The sequence below is a fragment of the Lolium perenne genome, chromosome 6 (genome assembly GCF_019359855.2).
Source record: "Lolium perenne isolate Kyuss_39 chromosome 6, Kyuss_2.0, whole genome shotgun sequence".
In the NCBI taxonomy this organism is placed as follows: Eukaryota; Viridiplantae; Streptophyta; class Magnoliopsida; order Poales; family Poaceae; genus Lolium; species Lolium perenne.
In genome coordinates this window covers 89,736,616-89,761,767 of record NC_067249.2, presented here as the reverse complement: position 1 = coordinate 89,761,767, position 25,152 = coordinate 89,736,616, and positions in this window count along the sequence as shown.

The following is a 25,152-nucleotide window of genomic DNA, read 5'->3' as shown; positions in this document are numbered from 1 at the left end:
TTGACTTTTCTATTATGATGATTTCCACTTCATGCTAAAATTTATTTGAATCTATTCAAATGTTTCAAACTTCTTTCTTATTGAATATATCCACATATATATACTCAATTCATTGTTGGAAGTTTTCGAGAGGTGGAAGAATCTCCCGCACACAACTATGCCCTGTGAACCACATATATCATCGTGCATGTTTCCACTAAGTTAGTTGCCCGTTCAATTTTTGGCCTATGAACGGTATTTCAGTCATTCTCTTTTAGAAAAGATTTGCAAGCGTCAAATGATTCAAAAATCAAATGACTCCAAAAATCCATTTGCATCGAGTTCCTTCACGCGTTCCTCTCTAACATGACCTAAATGGCGGTTCCACAAATAAGTGGAATTCAAATCATTTTCCTTATGGCATTTTAGCGTCAGTGTTTATGTATGTGTGTTTCACCATTAAGATTTATAATAACTTATCCATCGTACATGGAGTAATGTCATAATTTGAACAACTCATTGTTTTCATTTGACCAGAGAAAAATAACAATTATTAAGTTCTTTATTATAAATTCTAAGGGCTAGGTAGAATGCCAATGACAAACATAATAACACTTTATTATGTTCCAGACGTGCATTATTACCATATTCCTTATCAGCCACTTAGGCCATTGTATTCTTGTATTGCGTTGTACTGTATGACATCTCATACCAACCAATCTGGTACGAATACCCAAGAATTTTATTATGTGACCAAAACAAAGAATATATCCAGAACATGTATATCATTTATATACACCTGAGCTAGACCTTCTAGTCTTTTCTTTCTTTCTGCTAAAATATCTTTTGTAGTTTCTCTTTTAGCTTTCCTCATTCTCAGAAAATACTTCACCTTCAATAAATTCTAGGTTTGTTGGTCAAATACCAATAATCTTGAGGTTCTTACTTTGAAGTTGATCATTGATGACCCACAAGTATAGGGGGTGTATCGTAGTATCTTCGATAAATAAGAGTGTCGAACCCAACGAGGAGCAGAAGGTGTTGACAAGTAGTTTCGATGAAGGATTCACTGTAAATGCTCACAGACAAGTATTCAGGGGGTTTTGATGTAACAGATGAATAAAGTACGAGTAAGTAAAGTGCGAGAGTAACAATTGCAGCGAGTGGCCCAATCCTTTTTAGCAAAAAGGACAAGCCGGTTTGTTTACTTATAATGACCAAACGTTCTCGAGGACACACGGGATTTTAGTCTAGTGCTTTCGCTACATACGGCTAATTAATCTTCATTGTTTTGATAAGTGTTGTGTGGGTGAACCTGTGCTAATGTACCGCCCTTCCTAGGACTAATACATACTTGTGATTATACCCCTTGCAAGCATCCGCAACTACAAGAAAGTAATTAAGATAAATCTAACCACAGCCTTAAACTCTGAGATCCTGCTATCCCTCCTGCATCGATATACCAACGGGGGCTTAGGTTTCTGTCACTCCGGCAACCCCGCAATTGGCAAATGAGTACAAGATGCATTCCCCTAGGCCCATAAAGGTGAAGTGTCGTGTAGTCGACGTTCACAAGACACCACTAGAAGAATAACACCACAACTTAAATATCATAACATTGAATATTACTCAACCATACTTCACTACTAACATTTAGACTTCACCCATGTCCTCAAGAACTAAACGAACTACTCACGAGACATCATATGGAACATGATCAGAGGTGATATGATGACAAATAACAATCTGAACATAAACCTTGGTTCAACGGTTTCACTCAATAGCATCAATAACAAGTAGAAATCAATACCGGGAGAGTTTTCCCTATCAAACAATCAAGATCAAACCCAAATTGCTACGGCGGTGACGATGTCCAGCGGTGGAGACGGCGGTGATGATGGTGGAGATGATGATGATGGTGATGGAGATGATGTCCAGCTCGATGACGGTGGCGATGGCGTCGATTTCCCCCTCCCGGAGGGAATTTCCCCGGCGGATGTCAGCCCGCCGGAGAGCTCTTTTCTCTCTGGTGTTCTCCGCCCCGTAGAGGCGGCTGTAACTCTTCGCGAGGTACCCTCTGTGGCTTAGGTCTTAGGGACGAAGGATTTCGCGAAGAAAAGGAGGCGAGAGGGGCTGTGGGCCCCCCTCCTCACTGGGCGGCGCGGCCAGGCCATGGGCCGCGCCGGCCTATGGTCTGGGCCCACCTCGGGTCCCCTCGGCTCCCCCTTCTTGCTTCCTTCGTCATCTGGAAAAATAGGATTTTTGGTATAATTTCCATCAGCTGTTGATCTTCCGAAATATTGCATTCTGACGGTGCTTTTTCCAGCAGAATCCTGGCTCCGGTGCTCGATCCTCCAATAATCATGAAACATGCAAAATAGATGAAATAACATAAGTATTATGTCCAAATATGAAATATATCAATGAATAACAGCAAATTATGATATAAAATAGTGATGCAAATTGGACGTATCAACCCCCCCAAGCTTAGACTTCGCTTGTCCCCAAGCGATACTGAACTCGGTAAACAGGACCACATGTTTATGGAGTGAAGAGTCGATCAATAAAATACGGACAAGAAGCATCATATTCATTCACACAAGACATTCTAGTAAACAACTACTTCATATAATTCAACTTGAAACAAGTATAAGGTAATCACAAATAAAGGTGCATAAGAAATCATAGTTGGTGATGGCAAACTTCGTTCTTGGTCCGAGAACAATTAACAGGTTATTCTTATCTATTGAGCAGCGCTCTCATGTTAAAGTTTATATTGCACAACTTGCATACTCAATCATAATAGTCTCCTCATGATCATTGATAACTTGCAAAGCTATATTCATTCAGATAAAACTTGTACTAAACAAGGAAGAATAAAGGACATGATGAAGCAAATCACAATATAATGGTTCGATCACAACCACTCAAATGCTTGCTTGAGATGGAGGGAAATAGGTTTACTGACTCAACATAAAGTAAAAGACAGGCCCTTCGCAGAGGGAAGCAGGGATTAAATCATGTGCTAGAGCTTTTTCAGTTTTGAAATCATATAAAGAGAATAAAAGTAATATTTTGAGAGGTGTTTGTTGTTGTCAACGACTGGTAGCGGGTACTCTAACCCCCTTGCCGGACAAACCTTCAAAGAGCGGCTCCCATTTTATTTTTATTTTGTATGGCACTCCTTCCAACCTTTCTTTCACAAACCATGGCTAACCGAATCCTCGGGTGCCTACCAACAATCTCATACCATGAAGGAGTGCCTTTTTATTTTAGTTTTATTATGATGACACTCCCCCCAACCTTTGCTTACACAAGCCATGGCTAACCGAATCCTTCGGGTGCCGTCCATCAATCACATACCATGGAGGAGTGTCTATTTAGGTTAATTAATTTGGGACTGGGAATCCCATTGCCAGCTCTTTTTGCAAAATTATTGGATAAGCGGATGAAGCCACTAGTCCATTGGTGAAAGTTGCCCAACAAGATTGAAAGATAAAACACCACATACTTCCTCATGAGCTATAAAACATTGACACAAATAAGAGATAGTAAATTTTGAATTGTTTAAAGGTAGCACACGAAGTATTTACTTGGAATGGCAGGAAATACCATGTAGTAGGTAGATATGGTGGACACAAATGACATAGGTTTGGGTTAAGGTTTGGATGCACGAGAAGTATTCCTTCTCAGTACAGGTCTTTGGCTAGCAAGGTTAATTAGCAAGCATAAGAGTTGAAGGAAACAAACAAATATACATGTGATAGAAACAATCATGCATCTTCCTTGTAAGCACAAACAATTTTAACTTCAGAATAATAAGCTATGAGCTAACAAGAAAGAAAGACAATGAAACAACTACATGTATTTCTCTTTTCTACTTAAACCTCAAAGTGTTGTTGCTATTGACCAATGCTAAGTGTGCCAAAACCAAATTGATTTATTCAATGCTCCCAAAGTGATACCAATACTAACAACAAGGTAAATCATATAGTAGAGATTGCAAACTCAAATAAGATGTGCAATATGTAAATGATAAGACTTCTCATTAATATTCCATAACGATAACTCACACCAAGGGATACATAGACAACCAACTAAAGGAGAGATACTTCCAAACTGCAACCCATCTTATATGATAACTTCCCTACTCATGATATGACACTACTTGACAGTAAAAAGTAAAAGGTAGTGATAATGTGATACCGCGGCACTCCCCCAAGCTTGGAACAAACCAAGGGGATGCCAATACCGATGACGAATTACTCCTTCGGCGATGGTGGTGATGAGCTCCTCCCGCGCTTCTTACAGATCTCCTTCAGCTTCAGTTTCTCAGCTTGGCAATTCTGCACTAAGACTCGAAGAGATTCATTGTTATCTGAAGTTGGCGATGATGACCTTGTGATGGGAATCGAGTAGTATTCCAGCATTCTACGGAGACGGTAATTCTCCTCCTGGAGTATCTCCACTTCTCTTCTTAGAGCCCGATATTGATCACAAAACTCATCGGTAGTCCGTAGAGCTTCTTCCAACACGGGGAAAGAATCGAGGCTAAGAGCAGGTGGTAAGGGTCCCTGCAAGTTATGAGAAAAGGAACGTCGAGTGTCAACAGATCCCACCAAGATTTGCTTGCTCCCAACGTCTTGCTGCTCTTGTTTTGATGGCACCCTCTTCATTTCTTCCTCCGAAAGCCCCTTGCCCTTGTTGTTGGAGGCCATGGTGCTTCTAGACCGAAAACAGATCCTGGCAGAAACAGCTCAAAACAAAACACGTCGAGAAAACGATATACGGACCTCCAGGGGTCCGGGGGATTATATAGCAAAAAATTTCACGACAAAAGGAAAGTACCAGGTCGAACCAGAGTCGGAAAGGGGCGACGAGGCGGCCAGCTCATAGGGCGGCGTGGGCCAAGGCCAGGCCGCGCCGGCCTATGGGGGCACGCCCTCGTGCGTCTCCTCCACTCCGTTTCGATCTCGTAATTTTTCATATTTTCCAAAAACAGCAAAAATATTGTTCGGAAAGTAAATTGCGAACTTTTCATTACCAGTATTGTTACCTATTCAAAGTCGAGTTCTGGCGGACTGTCAATTTGTTCTTTGATGAAAGCCTCCAGTGTTTCCACTCGAATAATATCAACATCAACATTATAAGAATCACCTGAGATATAATGCTTGAGTCTTTGTCCATTCACCACTTGTGTGGCATTGCCTTGGAGAGAGCTAATTTTAATTGCTCCTGAACGATACACCTCCTCAACAACATATGGTCCTTCCCATTTTGAGAGTAATTTCCCTGCAAAGAATCTTCTGAAGAGGGAAAAGGTCCCATGAAGTCAAATCCCCAACAATCGAACGGTTCAATAACAAGAGTATAATTCATAGGCATTTCATTGCGTCTAGAGATATTACCAACCCTTTGGCATTCATCACAAGATAAAATAAACTTTCTTGCATCTTTGAAGAGAGTTGGCCAATAAAAACCTGATTGTAGAACCTTTTGCGCGGTTCTTTCTCCGGCGTGATGTCCTCCATAAGCACTACCATGACATTTACTCAATATCTCTTGTTGTTCATATTCGGGAACACATCTTCGCAGAATACCATCCACTCCTTCTTTATATAAGTGTGGGTCATCCCAGAAATAATGCCTCAAGTCATAAAAGAATTTCCTCCTTTGCTGAGCTGAAAAGGTTGGAGGCAAGTACTTGGAAACAATAAAGTTAGCATAATCAGCATACCAAGGACTGTCTCGCGAGCTCACCTTTATTGCAGCCAATTGTTCATTTGGAAAACTATCATTAACAGGAACAGGATCATAAGCAATGTTTTCCAATCTAGACAAATTATCAGCAACAGGATTATCAGCACCTTTCCTATCTACAATATGTAAATCGAATTCTTGCAACAGAAGTACCCATCTAATAAGCCTTGGCTTAGCATCTTTCTTTTGCATAAGGTATCTGATTGCAGCATGATCAGTATGTATAGTAACTTTTGAATCAACAATATAAGATCTAAACTTATCACAAGCAAAGACTACAGCTAACAATTCTTTTTCAGTAGTAGCATAATTTCTTTGAGCAGCATCAAGAGTTTTACTAGCATAATGAATAACATTCAATTTTTTGTTTACCCGCTGTCCAAGAAAAGCGCCTACAGCAAAATCACTAGCATCACACATAATTTCAAATGGTAAATTCCAATCAGGGGGTTCAACTATAGGAGCAGTTGTTAAGGCTTTCTTTAGAGTTTCAAAAGCTGCCTTACAATCATCATCAAAAACAAAAGGTACATCTTTTTGAAGAAGATTAGTAAGAGGCTTTGAAATCTTGGAGAAGTCTTTAATAAACCTCCTATAAAACCCAGCATGACCAAGAACACTACGAATACCTTTAACATCCCTAGGATAGGGCATCTTCTCAATTGCTTCAACTTTAGCTCTATCAACTTCAATACCTCTCTCGGAAATTTTATGTCCCAATACAATTCCTTCATTAACCATAAAGTGGCATTTCTCCCAATTAAGAACAAGGTTAGTTTCTTCACATCTCTGCAAAACTTTATAAAGGTTCCACAAGCAATTATCAAAAGAATTCCCATAGACAGAAAAATCATCCATGAATACCTCTACAATACTCTCGCAAAAGCCATGAAAAATAGCAGACATGCATCTTTGAAAAGTAGCAGGAGCATTACATAAACCAAAAGGCATACGTCTATAAGCATAAGTTCCATAGGGACAAGTGAAAGTGGTTTTCTCTTGATCCTTAGTTTTAACAGCAATTTGTGAAAACCCAGAATAACCATCAAGAAAGCAAAAATGAGTATTTTTAGATAACCTTTCTAACATTTGATCAATAAAAGGCAAAGGGTAGTGATATTTCTTAGTAACCTTATTAACTTTTTGATAATCAATGCACATTCTATACCCTACAACTACTCTTTGAGGTATGAGCTCATCATTATCATTAGGCACAACAGTCATTCCTCCTTTCTTAGGAACACAATGCACAGGACTAACCCATCTACTATCAGCAATAGGATATATAATACCAGCTTCAAGAAGTCGTAATACCTCATTTCTTACCACATCCTTCATCTTAGGAATTAGACGACGCCGAGGTTCAACAACAGGCTTCGCATCATCTTCCATATTAATGGCGTGTTGGCAAATAGAGGGAGAAATCCCCTTCAAGTCATCAAGAGTGTAGCCAATAGCTCCTCGGTGCTTCTTCAATATTTCCAATAACCTTTCTTCTTCAAACTCTGTAAGCTTAGAACTAATAATAACAGGATATATTTTCTTATCATCAATATGAGCATATTTAAGATTATCAGGCAAAGGTTTTAAATCAAAGACAGGATCTTCCTTTGGTGGCGGTGTTGTACCCAGATCTTCCACCGGTAAATCATGCTTAAGAATAGGTTGGCGAAGAAAAATTTCATCAAGCTCATCTCTTTCTTTCCTAAAAACTTCACTCTCGCTATTCTCCAAATGTTGCTGCAAAGGATTATTAGGAACAAGAACAATAGATGCACACTGTTCCATTTTAAAATCATCATTAGGCAAATCAGTTTTATAAGGAGTTTTGGTAAATTTAGAGAAGTTAAACTCATAAGATTCACCAGCAAATTTAGTCAAAATTTTCTCTTTCTTGCAATCTATAATAGCTCCACAAGTATTTAGAAAAGGTCTGCCAAAAATGATAGGACAATATTCACTAGCAGCAGAACCAAGTACCAAAAAGTCGGCAGGATATTTAATCTTACCGCATAGAACTTCCACATCTCGAACAATACCAATTGGAGAAATAGTTTCTCTATTAGCCATCTGAATAACCACATCAATATCTTCAAGTTCACAAGAACCAATTTCGTGCATAATCTCCGTGTAAAGCTCATAAGGAATAGCACTAATACTTGCACCAATATCACATAAACCATAATAACAATGATCACCAATTCTAACAGATAGCATAGGAACACTAGCTTGTTTGGGTTTATTAGGATGTGAAACAATATTAGAAGCATCTTCACAGAAAATAATATGACCATCCTCCAAATTTTCAGTCACAAGATCTTTAACTATTGCAACAGCAGGTTCAACTTTTATTTGTTCTTCAGGTTCTATAGGTTTCTTTTCACTTTTATGAACCACACTATTTATAACAGAGTACTCCTTCATTTTATCAGGGAAGGGAGTTTTTTCAATATAAGCTTCAGGAATAACATGATCAACAGTTTCAACTACAACGCATTTATTAATAGATGAATCAATTTTATCTTTATACGGTTCATGATACTTATCAAAATTCTTATTAGGCAATTCATAATGAGAGGCAAAAGCTTTATAAATATTTGCAGCAACTTGAGAATCAAGACCATAAGTAGCACTCATATTACGAAATTTATCAGTATCCATAAAAGCTTCAATGCATTTATAATCATAATTTATACCTGATTCTCTATCTTTGTCGTTCTCCCATCCTTCAGTATTTTCCTGGATCCGATTAAGAAGGTCCCTTTTAAACTCTTCTTTGTTGCGAGTGAATGATCCAGAACAAGAAGTATCCAGCAAGGTCTTGTCTTCAAAAGAAAGTCTTGCATATAAATTATCAATAATAACATTACCAGGAAACTCATGAATGGGGCATTTGAGCATTAAAGACTTCAATCTCCCCCATGCTTGGGCAATACTCTCTCCATCATGAGGCCAAAAATTATATATGCGATTTCGATCCTTGTGAATTTCACTTGGAGGATAGAACTTAGAATAAAACCGGGGCACAATATCATTCCATTCAAGAGAATCCCCATTATCCAGTAATTTATACCAATGCGCCGCTTTACCAGACAGCGATATAGAGAATAGTTTCTTCCTTACTTCATCCATAGCAATACCTGCACACTTGAATAAACCGCATAATTCATGCAAGAACAAGAATGATCTCCAGGGTGGACAGTTCCATCCCCTGTATAACGGTTACCCACTACGCGTTCAATAATTTTCATAGGTATTTTGTATGGTATCTCTTCCTTACCTGGCGCCTCATCCACTACCTTTGCAGTAGTAGCAGATTTCCCAAATAAACATTCAAAAGGAGATCTCTCCATAATGAATTATGGCAGCAAAGTGTAAATAAAATCAGCACAAACAGTAGAAGTTTCCCTTACCAATTCCACTTACCAATAGCGCTTCACTCCCCGGCAACGGCGCCAGAAAATAGTCTTGATGACCCACAAGTATAGGGGGTGTATCGTAGTATCTTCGATAAATAAGAGTGTCGAACCCAACGAGGAGCAGAAGGTGTTGACAAGAAGTTTCGATGAAGGGTTCACTGTAAATGCTCACAGACAAGTATTCAGGGGGTTTTGATGTAACAGATGAATAAAGTACGAGTAAGTAAAGTGCGAGAGTAACAATTGCAGCGAGTGGCCCAATCCTTTTTAGCACAAAGGACAAGCCGGTTTGTTTACTTATAATGACCAAACGTTCTCGAGGACACACGGGATTTTAGTCTAGTGCTTTCGCTACATACGGCTAATTAATCTTCATTGTTTTGATAAGTGTTGTGTGGGTGAACCTGTGCTAATGTACCACCCTTCCTAGGACTAATACATACTTGTGATTATACCCCTTGCAAGCATCCGCAACTACAAGAAAGTAATTAAGATAAATCTAGCCACAGCCTTAAACTCTGAGATCCTGCTATCCCTCCTGCATCGATATACCAACGGGGGCTTAGGTTTCTGTCACTCCGGCAACCCCGCAATTGGCAAATGAGTACAAGATGCATTCCCCTAGGCCCATAGAGGTGAAGTGTCGTGTAGTCGACGTTCACACGACACCACTAGAAGAATAACACCACAACTTAAATATCATAACATTGAATATTACTCAACCATACTTCACTACTAACATTTAGACTTCACCCATGTCCTCAAGAACTAAACGAACTACTCACGAGACATCATATGGAACATGATCAGAGGTGATATGATGATAAATAACAATCTGAACATAAACCTTGGTTCAACGGTTTCACTCAATAGCATCAATAACAAGTAGAAATCAATACCGGGAGAGTTTCCCCTATCAAACAATCAAGATCAAACCCAAATTGCTACGGCGGTGACGATGTCCAGCGGTGGAGACGGCGGTGATGATGGTGGAGATGATGATGATGGTGATGGAGATGATGTCCAGCTCGATGACGGTGGCGATGGCGTCGATTTCCCCCTCCCGGAGGGAATTTCCCCGACGGATCTCAGCCCGCCGGAGAGCTCTTTTCTCTCTGGTGTTCTCCGCCCCGCAGAGGCGGCTGTAACTCTTCGCGAGGTACCCTCTGTGGCTTAGGTCTTTGGAATGAAGGATTTCGCGAAGAAAAGGAGGCGAGAGGGGCTGTGGGCCCCCCTCCTCACTGGGCGGCGCGGCCAGGCCATGGGCCGCGCCGGCCTATGGTCTGGGCCCACCTCGGGTCCCCTCGGCTCCCCCTTCTGGCTTCCTTCGTCATCTGGAAAAATAGGATTTTTGGTATAATTTCCATCAGCTGTTGATCTTCCGAAATATTGCATTCTGACGGTGCTTTTTCCAGCAGAATCCTGGCTCCGGTGCTCGATCCTCCAATAATCATGAAACATGCAAAATAGATGAAATAACATAAGTATTATGTCCAAATATGAAACATATCAATGAATAACAACAAATTATGATATAAAATAGTGATGCAAATTGGAAGTATCAATCATCATATGACAAGTTTTTCAGATTTCACTATTAGTAACTTTGTAATATGATGAACAATTTCACTCATAATTTTATCCATCATATCATGACGACTTTTCCGAGACCATGTCTGTACATGCTAGGCTAGTAAAGTTTAACCTCAGTATTCGCATGTGCAAATCTGGCTTGCACCCGTTGTATGCACACGTAGAATCTATACCTTAGTATTCGAAACGACGAGTCTTAGCAACGGTGCATACTAAGGACGATCACTTCATGGATATGCGAATATCGTTAGTGCCCCAATAGTCAGAGGATTGGGACGCGATGCGTCTTCAACCTTCGTACATTCCCATAAAACTTATGAGTTTATGTAGTCTCACCAAGTTATATTCTATCATCTTGCAATAATGTCTTAGATATCACATATATCTCATACCTTGATTATTTCTAAAAACTAAATTTTCAGCTCCTTACTTTTCAAACAGATTTGAACTTCAAGTTTCATGGAGACAAGATAACTTTAGGTACTAATTGAAACCATACTTCTTTGAATCAACAATGTGAGATTGTGAGGTTTACTAAAAGTTTGCAATAGGACTTAATCATTTCTTGATTCTTTAACAATACGGTACCAGTCCATAAAGTTTATTGTCAGACTTAACAATATTTCTATCTCAATAACAAGACTAGCGCTTGGTAGAAAACGGATGCCAATACTACAAATTAATTCAAAATACTACTCAGACTATGTTTATGATAATTAGTTCATGTTTTAATCTAATTACTAATGAACTCCCACTTAATACAACATCCCCCATAGTTGTTAAGTGGTACACGATCCACATCCACTACACCAAAACCGATCATCGCGTGAGATGATGTAGTTTCAATGGTGAACATAAACATGTTGATCATATCATCCATATGACTCGTGTTCAACCTTTCGGTTTCCGTTGTCCCGAGGCCATGTCTGTACATGCTAGGCTCGTCAAGCAAACCCAAGTATTCCGCGTGTGCAACATGGCTTACACCTGTTGTATGTGAATGTTGAGTCTATCACATCCGATCATCACGAGATGCTTCAAAACGACGAACTATATCAACGGTGCATACGAGGGAAGAACACTTTATTATCTTGATATTAATGTAGGGATCATCTTATAATGCTACCGTCGCGTTCTAAGCAAAATAAGATGCATAAAGGATTAACATCACATGCAATTCATATGTGATAGGATATGGCCCTTTAGTCTTTGCGCCTTCGATCTTCATCTCCAAAGCACGGACATGATCTCCATCATCAACGGGCATGATCTCCATCATCGTCGACGTAGCGTCAAGGTCCATGCCGCCGTCTTCATGGTTGTTCACTTCATGTAGCAACTATTACAACTACTTTGAAATACTACTCAACATGAAATTTAAAGACAACCATAAGGCTCCTGCCGGTTGCCACAATACAATAATGATCATATCATACATATTCATCATCACATCATGGCCATATCACATCACCAACCCTGCAAAAACAAGTTAGACGTCTCTAATTTGGTTTGCATATTTTACGTGGTTTAGGGTTTTCGAGTAAGATCCAATCTACATATGAACATGAACCACAACGGTGATACTAGTGTTGTCAATAGAAAGAGTAAATTGAATCTTCACTATGGTGGGAGAGACAAACACCTGCAAAGCCACTTATGCAATACAAGTTGCATGTCGAACGTGGAGCAAGTCTCATGAACGCGGTCATGTAAAGTTAGCCCGAGTTGCTTCATCCCACCATGCCACAAAGATGCAAAGTACTCTAACTAAAGACAACAAAGCATCAACACCCACAAAACAATTGTGTTCTACTCGTGCAACCAATCTATGCATAGACACGGCTCTGATACCACTGATGGGATTCGTAGCATAGAAAACAAAAATGTTCCTACCGCGAGAACGCAATCCAAGCCAAGATGCAATCTATAAGATGGTAGCAACGAGGGGATGAACGAGACTAACCCTTGAAGATTTCCAAAGCCTACGAGATTAGATCTCGTTGTTGCAGAAGATGATCACTTGCCGCTTTCAAAAGCGCGTAGAAGATCTTGACGGTGCCACAATCGGGCAGCACCTCCGTACTCGGTCACACGTTCGGTGTTGATGAAGACGACGTCCTTCTCCCCGTTCCAGCGGGCAGCGGAAGTAGTAGATCCTCCTCGGAATCCCGGTAGCACGACGGCGTGGCGGCGGTGGTGGTGGAGAACTCCGGCAGGGCTTCGCCTATGCGCTGCGGGAGTATTATGTGGAGGAGGGGCTTTAGGGTTTGGGGAGAGAGAGAGAGAGGGGTAGGGCACCGGCCATTGGGGGCCCTAGGTGGTGCGGCCAAGAGTGGGCTGCCCCCTCCCTCTCCTCCTCATTATATAGGTGGAAATCCCCAAGAGTTGTAGTCCAAGTCTTCGAATAAGACCCCAACAACAAAACCTCCCAAAGGTGGGAAACCTACTCAAGGGGGGAATCCCACTCAAGGTGGGACTTCCACCCCTTCCTTGGGGGGGGGGGGGTTGGCCGGCCACCTATGGTGGAGCCCACCTAGGACTCCTCCCCTTAGGGTTTGGCCGGCCATGCAAGGCGGAGTCCCTCCGGGACTCCTCTTTCCATGGTGATTTCTTCCGGACTTTTCTAGAACTTTCTAGAACCTGCCATAAATGTATCGGATCATTTCCAAACTTGGAATATGACTTCCTATATATGAATCTTATTCTCCGGACCATTCCGGAACTCCTCGTGATGTCCTGGATCCCATCCGAGACTCCGAACAAAATTTCGAACTCCATTCCATATTCCATATCTACTTAAACGACATCAAACCTTAAGTGTGTCACCCTACAGTTCGCGAACTATGCAGACATGGTTGAGACTTCTCTCCGACCAATAACCAATAGCGGGATCTGGAGATCCATAATGGTTCCCACATATTCAACGATGACTTAGTGATCGATTGAACCATTCACATACGATACCGATTCCCTTTGTCACGTGATATTTTACTTGTCCGAGGTTTGATCATCGGTATCTCTATACCTCGTTCAACCTCGTCTCCTGACAAGTACTCTTTACTCGTACCGTGGTATGTAGCCTCTTATGAACCATTCATATTCTTGTAAGCTAATTAGACGACATTCCACCGAGAGGGCCCAGAGTATATCTATCCGTCATCGGGATGGACAAATCCCACTGTTGATCCATATGCCTCAACTCATACTTTCCGGATACCTAATCCCACCTTTATAACCACCGATTTACGCAGTGGCGTTTGATGTAATCAAAGTACCCTTCCAGCATAAGTGATTTACATGATCTCATTGTTGAAAGGACTAGGTAACTATGTATCAAAAGCTTATAGCAAATAGAACTAAATGACGTGATCATATGCTACGCTTAATTGGGTGTGTCCATTACATTATTCATATAATGACATAACCTTGTTATTAATAACATCCAATGTCATGATCATGAAACTATGATCATCTATTAATCAACAAGCTAGTTATACAAAAGGCTTACTAGGGACTCCTTGTTGTTTACATAACACACATGTATCAATGTTTCGGTTAATACAATTATAGCATGGTATGCAAACATTATCATAAACACAAAGATATATTATAATAACCATTTTATTACTGCCTCTTGGGCATATCTCCAACAGACTCCTGCCGGCACCCCTTTTGTTGCGGGTCGTAATTACGGCCCGCGACAAAAGGGCCGTGCCTATATATACACGCAGCCAGCCCCCCCACCTCCCTACATTTTTTTCCTTGGTGGTGAAAGGTTGAGGTGTATCTAGCTCATTTTTTCTACATGTGCACAAGAGGTGTTTGATGGAATGCTTGTGAGGGATGCCACTTGATTTTATTTGATAAGATTTCTCCTCTTTTTGATCCTAAAAGGTTAGCAACTATTTTCTCGTATATACGTAGTCCGTACAATACTAATTTTAGCAAGGTGATTGCATCTGATACATAATTGTACTTATGATGCAGATGAGTGATGTCTACGCACGCTTCTATTCCTGTAGACAGTGTTGGGCCTCCAAGAGCAGAGGTTTGTAGAACAGCAGCAAGTTTTCCCTTAAGTGGATCACCCAAGGTTTATCGAACTCAGGGAGGAAGAGGTCAAAGATATCCCTCTCAAGCAACCCTGCAATCACGATACAAGAAGTCTCTTGTGTCCCCAACACACCTAATACACTTGTCAGATGTATAGGTGCACTAGTTCGGCGAAGAGATAGTGAAATACAAGTGGTATGGATAGATATGAGTGGTAATAGCAATCTGAAATAAATATGGCAACGAGTAAACATGCAGTAGAACAGTAAATAAACGGAGATTCGATGTTCGGAAACAAGGCCTAGGGATCATACTTTCACTAGTGGACACTCTCAACATTGCAATCATAAAGGAATATAAATAAGCACTTCACTATGCTATTTTGAATTACTCTCTGGCAAGATAACGAACTCTAATTCATCATGTAGGCAAACCTTAAAGATGTATTCCCAAGTACTAATAAACACCCCACGCTGTCACTGTGAGCATTCATAGGAGGTACTAACACACCACAATTTCATAGAGACATCCAACTCAAATCATAACTCAGTGCATAAGTATTCTGTGAAATATAGCCTAAGAGACCCACACGGTGCACACACTGTCACCTTTACACACGTGGGACAAGGAGTCTCCGGAGATCACATAAGTAAAATCCACTTGAATAGCATAACTACATCTAGATTACAAAGCTCATCATATGGATCTCAATCATGTAAAGCAGCTCATGAGATCATTGTATTGAAGTACATGGGAGAGAGAGATTAACCACATAGCTACCGGTACAGCCCTTAGCCTAGAGGGAGAACTACTCCCTCCTCATGGGAGACAGCAGCGGTGATGGAGATGGCGGTGATGTCGATGGAGATGCCTTCCGGGAAAAATAAGGTTCTGGGCGTTGATTTCATCCAATTCCGAGAATATTTCCTTACTAGGATTTCTGAAACCAAAAACAGCAGAAAACATCAACTGGCTCTTCGGCATCTTGTTAATAGGTTAGTGCCGGAAAATTCATAAATATGACATAAAGTATGTATAAAACATGTGAGTATCGTCAATAAAGTAGCATGGAACATAAGAAATTATAGATACGTTTGAGACGTATCAATGAGTCATGGTCAAGAATTCCTTAAGGAAAAAAGGCAAGCATTTCGATGGCGAGGTAGACCACCATCCGAAGCCTATCCCCCGTAGTGGTGATGATATATTTGACATGGTCAAGGATTTAAATGTTATCTTTGGAAAGGGTCCAGGTAGTCGACCTGTTCCGAAAGACGCTGACGGACACGCGCCCATGTGGAAGAAGAAATCTATTTTTTGGGAGCTAGAATATTGGAAAGTCCTGGAAGTCCGCTCTGCAATCGACGTGATGCACCTGACCAAGAACCTTCGTGTGAATATTCTAGGTTTCCTGGGCGTGTATGGGAAGAAAAAAGATACAACAGAAGCACGGGAGGACCAGGAACGTCATAAAGGACGAAACGGCAATCATCCAGGGAAGTTTGAAGGGCCTCCCAGCTATGCTCTTACCAAACAAGAGAAGGAGATCTTTTTTGAAGCCCTATTCAGTATCAAGGTTCCGTCTGGTTTCTCGTCGAATATAAAGGGAATAGTAAATATGAAGGAGAAAAAAATTCCAGAACCTAAAGTCCCATGACTACCACGTGCTTATGACACAATTTCTTCCGGTTGCATTGATGGGACTTCTACCAGAAAATGTTCGACTATCCATTGTGAAGATATGTGCATTCCTCAACGCAATTTCTCAGAAGGTAATGGATCTAGAAACTTTGTCAGGATTACAGGAAGATGTGGTCGAATGTCTTGTCAGCTTCGAGTTGTTGTTCCCACCATCCTTCTTCAATATTATGACGCACCTCCTCGTTCACCTAGTTGAAGAGATTAGAATTCTCGGTCCTGTATTTCTACACAATATGTTCCCCTTCGAGAGGTTCATGGGAGTTTTAAAGAATTATGTTCATAACCGAGCTAGGCCGGAAGGAACTGAGGAGGTCATTGAGTTTTGTGTTGACTTTATTCCTGACCTTAAGCTGATTGGTGTTCGTGAATCTCGGTATGAGGGGAGGCTGACTGGAAAATGCACACTAGGAAGGAAAGCAACGGTGTGCAGGGACAAGATTTCTTTTAATCAAGCACACTACACAGTTCTATACAATTCCAGCTTGGTGGCTCCGTACATCGAGAAACATAACAATGTTTTACGAGAAATAAACCCGGGCAAGCCTGATTCATTGATTACACGTGAACACATGAATACCTTCTGAAAGTGCATGGAGCCCCCATGTGTGGTTTTGGTAATTAATGACAATCCCTATGGACTAATGTTTGCATTGAGTTATATTTGTAGGTGTTGTCCATAGGCAATGCTTGAACCATATGTTGGCTTCAAGGTTGCAAGAAGAATAAATTGATGAAGGATATCAATTGTCAAGTATGTCTTGAAGATGAAGATGAAGTGAGCCCTCAAGTTACTTCAAGACATCAACATGATGAAGAATGAAGAAATGAAGTGCAAGTTCTAGATGAGCCATCTCGAAGAGATCCTTTGCTTGAGTCTTGCCATCCAAATGAAGAAGATCAAGTCTCAAGTATGTCCTGAAGATGAAGATGAAGTGAGCCCTCAAGTTACTTCAAGACATCAACATGATGAAGAATGAAGAAATGAAGTGCAAGTTCAAGATGAGCCATCTCGAAGAGATCCTTTGCTTGAGTCTTGCCATCCATATGGTGATCATGGATATGTGAAGATGCACCGAAGAAGAAGCTCTCCCATGGTGGATTATGGGGGAGTGATACGTCTCAAACGTATCTATAATTTCTGATGTTCCATGCTAGTTTTATGACAATACCTACATGTTTTGTTCACACTTTATATCGTTTTTGCGTTTTCCGGAACTAACTTATTGACGAGATGCCGAAGAGCCAGTTGCTGTTTTCTGCTGTTTTTGGTTTCAGAAATCCTACAAAGGAAATATTCTCGGAATTGGACGAAATCAACGCCCAGGGTCCTATTTTCCACGGAAGGTTCCAGAGCACCGAAGAGGGACCAGAGGGGAGCCAAGGGGGCCCCACCCCACATGGCGGCGCGGCCAAGGGGGGGGGGGGTGCCCCCTAGTGTGTGGGTCCCCCAGGACTCTTCCGACTCCGCCTCTTCGCCTATAAGTTCCCTCGTGACCTAAAACTTCGATACCGATTGACAAAACTCCAAGAAGACTCCAGGAACGCCGCCGCCATCGCGAAACTCCGTTTCGGGGGACAGAAGTCTCTGTTCCGGCACCCTGCCATGACGGGGAATTGCCCCTGGAGTCATCTCCATCGACACCACCGCCATCTTCATCGCCATCGCTGTCTCCCATGATGAGGAGGGAGTAGTTCTCCCCCGAGGCTGAGGGCTCTACCGGTAGCTATGTGGTTCATCCCTCTCCCATGTACTTCAATACAATGATCTCATGAGCTGCCTTACATGATTGAGATCCATATGATGAGCGTTGTATCACTATTAATATGTGTGCTACTCTAGTGATGTTATTAAAGTACTCTATTCCTCCTCCATGATGTCATGTTGACAGTGTGTGCATCATGTAGTACTTGGCATAGTTTATGATTGTAATCTCTTGTAGATTATGAAGTTAACTATTACTATGATAGTATTGATGCGATCTATTCCCCCTTTCATAGCTATTGTTGACAGTGTGTTTGCTATGTTAGTACTCGGTCTAAATTGCAACGGTCTATTATGCACTCTAGAGGTTACTTAAATATGAACTCCGGATATTGTGGAGCTTGTTTACTCCGGCTTGAGGTGTGCTTTTATAGCCCTACACAATGAATGGTGTTTGTTATCCAACAAGAGAGTGTAGAAAGTAGCATTTATTTATTCAGTTATGTGAGAGTGTCCACTAGTGAAAGTATGATCCCTAGGCCTTGTTTCTAAGCATTGAAACACCGTTTCCAACAAGTTCTGTTACATGTTTGCTTGCTGCCATCTTTATTTCAGATTGTTATTACCACTCATATTCATCCATATTACTTGTATTTCACTATCTCTTCGCCGAACTAGTGCACCTATACATCTGACAAGTGTATTAGGTGTGTTGGGGACACAAGAGACTTCTTGTATCTTAATTGCAGGGTTGCTTGAGAGGGATATCTTTGACCTCTACCTCCCTGAGTTCGATAAACCTTGGGTGATTCACTTAAGGGAAACTTGCTGCTGTTCTACAAACCTCTGCTCTTGGAGGCCCAACACTGTCCATAGGAATAGAAGCGTGCGTAGACATCAAGCTATTTTCTGGCGCCGTTGCCGGGGAGGTAAGGTAAAAGGTATTCACATCCTCCGACTACTAAGCTATTTCCTAGCACTGTTGCCGGTGTGTGAGTGCTCGAAGCTATTTCCTTTAGATCATGCAATTGCATCTTTTTGTTTCTTGTTTTTATTTCACTAGTTTGGCATAATGGAAAATAACAGTGAGCTTTTTAATCTATTTCTTGAGTTAAGACATAAATTGTGTGATGCAAAAATTAAAAAACCTATGGAACCTTATTTGCATGCTAGTAGCAATGTTATTAGTATGAACACCATTGTTGATAATGCTATGGAAGAATTTAAGCTTGGGGAAGCTGGTTTTGTTGAGCATGATATTTTTAGTCCCCCAAGCATGGAGGAGAAATTTTTCTTTGATAATACTTTACCTCCTATATATGATGATTACAATGATGACTATGATATTTTCAGTCCACCTACTATTGAGGAGAAAATTAATTATGATTACAATATGCCTCCTATATTTGATGATTATGGAGATTAGAATAATAATGATAGCTACTTCGTTGAATTTGCTCCCACTACAATTAATAAGAATGACTATGCTTATGTTGGGAGTAGTAATTATTTTATGCATGAGACTCATGATAATAATGCTTTATGTGATAGTTATATTGTTGAGTTTGTTCATGATGCTATTGGAAATTATTATGAGAGAGGGAAACATGGTTATATGCATCTTAATAATATTAAGTTTCCCCTTTTTATGTTGAGAATTTGAAGTTACTCGTGTTTTATCTTCCTATGCTCGTCACTTTGTTCTTCATGAATTTGTTTATTTACAAGATTCCTTTTCATAGGAAGTGGGTTAGGCTTAAATTTGTTTTGAATTTTCTTTTTGATGCTCTCTTTTGCTTCAACTTTTATTTCTTGCGAGTGCATCATTAAATTTATTGAGCCCATCTTAATGGCTATAAAGAAAGCACTTCTTGGGAGATAACCCATGTTTTTTTTTTACTACAACAATTTTGTTTTATATTTGAGTCTTGGAAGTTGTTACTACTGTATCAACCTCTCATTATCTTTTATTGCATTGTTGTGCCAAGTAAAGTCTTTGATAGTAAAGATGATACTAGATTTGGATTACTGCGCAGAAACATATTTCTTGCTGTCACGAATTTGAGTAGGATTCTCTGTAGGTAACTCAGAAAAATCTGCCAATTTACGTGCGTGATCCTCAGATATGTACGCAACTTTCATTCAATTTGAGAATTTTCATCTGAGCAAGTTAAGTGCCCCAGAAAAATTCGTCTTTATGGATTGTTCTGTTTCGACAGATTCTACCTTTTATTTCGCATTGCCTCTTTTGCTATGTTGGATGGATTTCTTTGTTCCATTAACTTTCAGTAGCTTTGTGCAATGTCCAGAAGTGTTAAGAATGATTGTGTCACCTCTGAATATGTGAATTTTTGATTATGCACTAACCCTCTAATGAGTTTGTTTTGAGTTTGGTGTGGAGGAAGTTTTCAAGGGTCAAGAGAGGAGGATGATACAATAGGATCAATAAGAGTGAAAACTCTAAGCTTGGGGATGCCCCCGTGGTTCATCCCTGCATATTTCAAGAAGACTCAAGCATCTAAGCTTGGGGATGCCCAAGGCATCCCCTTCTTCATCGACAACTTATCAGGTCACCTCTAGTGAAACTATATTTTTATTCCGTCACATCTTATGTGCTTTACTTGGAGCGTCTGTGTGCTTTTATTTTGTTATTTTCATTCTCTGAATAAATTCATGCTTATGTGGGAGAGAGACACGCTCCGCTTGTTGCATATGAACACATGTGTTCTTAGCTTTACTCTTAATGTTCATGGCGAAGGTTGAAACTGCTTCGTTCATTATTATTTGGTTGGAAACAGAAAATGCTTCATGTGGTAATTGGTATATGGTCTTGAATAATTTGATACTTGGCAATTGTTTTGCTCAATAGATCATGTTTAAGCTCTTGCATCATGTACTTTGCACCTATTAGTGGAGAACTACTATAGAGCTTGTTGAAATTTGGTTTGCACGATTGGTCTCTCTAAAGTCTAGATATTTTCTGGTGAGGTGTTTGAACAACAAGGAAGACAATGTAGAGTCTTATAATGCTTGCAATATGTTCTTATGTGAGTTTTGCTGTACCGGTTCATACTTGTGTTTGATTCAAACAACCTTGCTAGCCAAAGCCTTGTACTGAGAGGGAATGCTTCTCGTGCATCCAAAACCTTGAGCCAAAACCTATGCCATGTGTGTCCATGATACGTCTCCGACGTATCGATAATTTCTTATGTTCCATGCCACATTATTGATGTTATCTACATGTTTTATGCACACTTTATGTCATATTTGTGCATTTTCTGGAACTAACCTATTAACAAGATGCCGAAGTGCCAGTTCCTATTTTCTGCTGTTTTTGGTTTCAGAAATCCTAGTAACGAAATATTCTCGGAATTGGATGAAATCAACGCCCAGGTTCCTATTTTGCCCGGAAGCATCCAGAACACCCGAGAGCCACCAGGGAGGGGGCACAGGCCCACCAAACCCTAGGCCGGCGCGGCCAGGGGGGGGCCCGCGCCACCCTATGGTGTGGGCACCCCTTCGACCCTCTAGCGCCGCCTCTTCGCCTATTTAAAGCCTCCGTCGCGAAAACCCTGATACGTTCGACGAAACCCACAGAAACCTTCCAGAGCCGCCGCCATCGCGAGGCCAAGATCTGGGGGACAGGAGTCTCTGTTCCGGCACGCCGCCGGAACGGGGAAGTGCCCCCGGAAGGCTTCTCCATTGACACCGCTGCCATCTCCACCGCCATCTTCATCACCGCTGCTGCTCCCATGAGGAGGGAGTAGTTCTCCATCGAGGCTCGGGGCTGTACCGGTAGCTATGTGGTTCATCTCTCTCCTATGTACTTCAATACAATAATCTCATGAGCTGCCTTACATGATTGAGATTCATATGATGATGCTTGTAATCTAGATGTCGTTATGCTAGTCAAGTGAATTTTACTTATGTGATCTCCGGAGACTCCTTGTCCCACGTGTGTAAAGGTGACAGTGTGTGCACCGTGTGGGTCTCTTAGGCTATATTTCACAGAATACTTATTCACTGATGAATGGCATAGTGAGGTGCTTATTTATATCTCTTTATGATTGCAATGTATTTGTATCACAATTTATCTATGTGCTACTCTAGCAAAGTTATTAAAGTAGTTCTATTCCTCCTGCACGATGTAATGGTGACAGTGTGTGCATCCGTGTTAGAACTTGGTTTATGCTATGATCATGATCTCTTGTAGATTGCGAAGTTAACTATTGCTATGATAGTATTGATGTGATCTATTCCTCCTACATATGCATGAAGGTGACAGTGTGCATGCTATGTTAGTACTTGGTTTAGTCTTTTGATCTATCTTACACTCTAAGGTTACTTAAATATGAATATTGAATTGTGGAGCTTGTTAACTCCGGCATTGAGGGTTCGTGTAATCCTACGCAATGTGTTCATCATCCAACAAGAGTGTAGAGTATGCATTTATCTATTCTGTTATGTGATCAATGTTGAGAGTGTCCACTAGTGAAAGTCTAATCCCTAGGCCTTGTTCCTAAATACTGCTGCGTTACTATACCGCTTGTTTTTGTTTCACTGTGTTACTACTGCTGCAATACTACCACCATCAACTACACGCCAGCAAGCTATTTTCTGGCACCGTTGCTACTGCTCATATATATTCATACCACCTGTATTTCACTATCTCTTCGCCGAACTAGTACACCTATTAGGTGTGTTGGGGACACAAGAGAATTCTTGCTTTGTGGTTGCAGGGTTGCATGAGAGGGATATCTTTGACCTCTTCCTCCCTGAGTTCGATAAACCTTGGGTGATCCACTTAAGGGAAAACTTGCTGCTGTTCTACAAACCTCTGCTCTTGGAGGCCCAACACTGTCTACAGGAAAAGGAGGGGGAAGTAGACATCAAGCTATTTTCTGGCGCCGTTGCCGGGGAGGAAAGGTAAAAGGTACTCACACTCCGGACCTCGGCTACTAAGCTATTTTCCGGCGCCGTAAGTACTCGAAGCTATTTCCTTTAGATCCTGCAATTGCATCTTTTTGTTTCTTGTTTACACTAGTTTGGCATAATGGACAAGAATGAGCTTCTTATGCTATTTCCTGATTTAAAACATGGATTGTTTGATGCGAAAATTAAAAAACCTATGGAATCTTATTTGCATGCTGGTAGTAATATTAGTATGAACACTTTGAACACCATTGTTGATAATGATATAGAAAGTTCTAAGCTTGAGGAAGCTGGTTTTCATGATCTTTTTAGTCCCCCAAGCATTGAGGAGAAAATTTTCTTTGATGATACTTTACCTCCTATTTATGATGATTATAATGATAGTGGTCTTTTGGTGCCACCTACTATGGAGAGTAAATTTTGTTGTGATTATACTATGCCTCCTACACTTGATGAGAATAATAATGATAGCTACTTTGTTGAATTTGCTCCCACTACAACTAATAAAATTGATTATGCTTATGTGGAGAGTAATAATTTTATGCCTGAGACTCATGATAAGAATGCTTTATGTGATAGTTATATTGTTGAGTTTGCTCATGATGCTACTGAAAGTTATTATGAGAGAGGAAAATATGGTTGTAGAAATTTTCATGTTACTAAAATGCCTCTCTATGTGCTTAAATTTTTGAAGCTACACTTGTTTTATCTTCCTATGCTTGTTACTTTGCTCTTCATAAACTTGTTTATTTACAAGATTCCTATGCATAGGAAGCATGTTAGACTTAAATGTGTTTTGAATTTGCCTCTTGATGCTCTCTTTTGCTTCAAATATTATTTCTTGCGAGTGCATCATTAAAACTGCTGAGCCCATCTTAATGGCTATAAAGAAAGAACTTCTTGGGAGATAACCCATGTGTTATTTTGCTACAGTACTTTGTTTTATATTTGTGTCTTGGAAGTTGTTTACTACTGTAGCAACCTCTCCTTATCTTAGTTTTGTGTTTTGTTGTGCCAAGTGAAGCCTCTAATCGAAGGTTGATACTAGATTTGGATTTCTGCGCAGAAACAGATTTCTATCTGTCACGAATCTGGGCTGTTTTCTCTGCAGAAATATCATAAAAATATGCCAATTTACGTGCGTGTTCCTCAGATATGTACGCAACTTTCATTAGTTTTGAGTTTTCTGTTCTCAGCAACGGAAGTATTTATTAAAAATTCGTCTTTACGGACTGTTCTGTTTTGACAGATTCTGCCTTTTATTTCGCATTGCTTCTTTCGCTGTGTTGGGTGGATTTCTTTGTTCCATTACCTTCCAGTAGCTTTGAGCAATGTCCAGAAGTGTTAAGAATGATTGTGTCACCTCTGAACATGTGAGTTTTTGATTATGTACTAACCCCTCTAATGAAGTTTATGAGAAGTTTGGTGTGAAGGAAGTTTTCAAGGGTCAAGAGAGGAAGATGATATACTATGATCAAGAAGAGTGAAAGCTCTAAGCTTGGGGATGCCCCGGTGGTTCACCCCTGCATATATCAAGAAGACTCAAGCGTCTAAGCTTGGGGATGCCCAAGGCATCCCCTTCTTCATCGACAAATTATCAGGTTCCTTCTCTTGAAACTATATTTTTATTCGGTCACATCTTATGTGCTTTGCTTGGAGCGTCTGTATGTTTTTTATTTTTGTTTGTGTTTGAATAAATTGGATTACATCATGCTTGTGTGGGAGAGAGACACGCTCCGCTGGTTCGTATGAACACATGTGTTCTTAGCTTTTAATGTTCATGGCGAAGGTTGAAACTGCTTCGTTAATTGTTATATGGCTGGAATCGGGAAATGCTACATGTAGTAATTGCTATAATGTCTTGGATAATGTGATACTTGGCAATTGTTGTGCTCATGTTTAAGCTCTTGCATCATATGCTTTGCACCCATTAATGAAGAAATACATAGAGCATGCTAAAATTTGGTTTGCATATTTGGTCTCTCTAAGGTCTAGATAATTTCTAGTATTGAA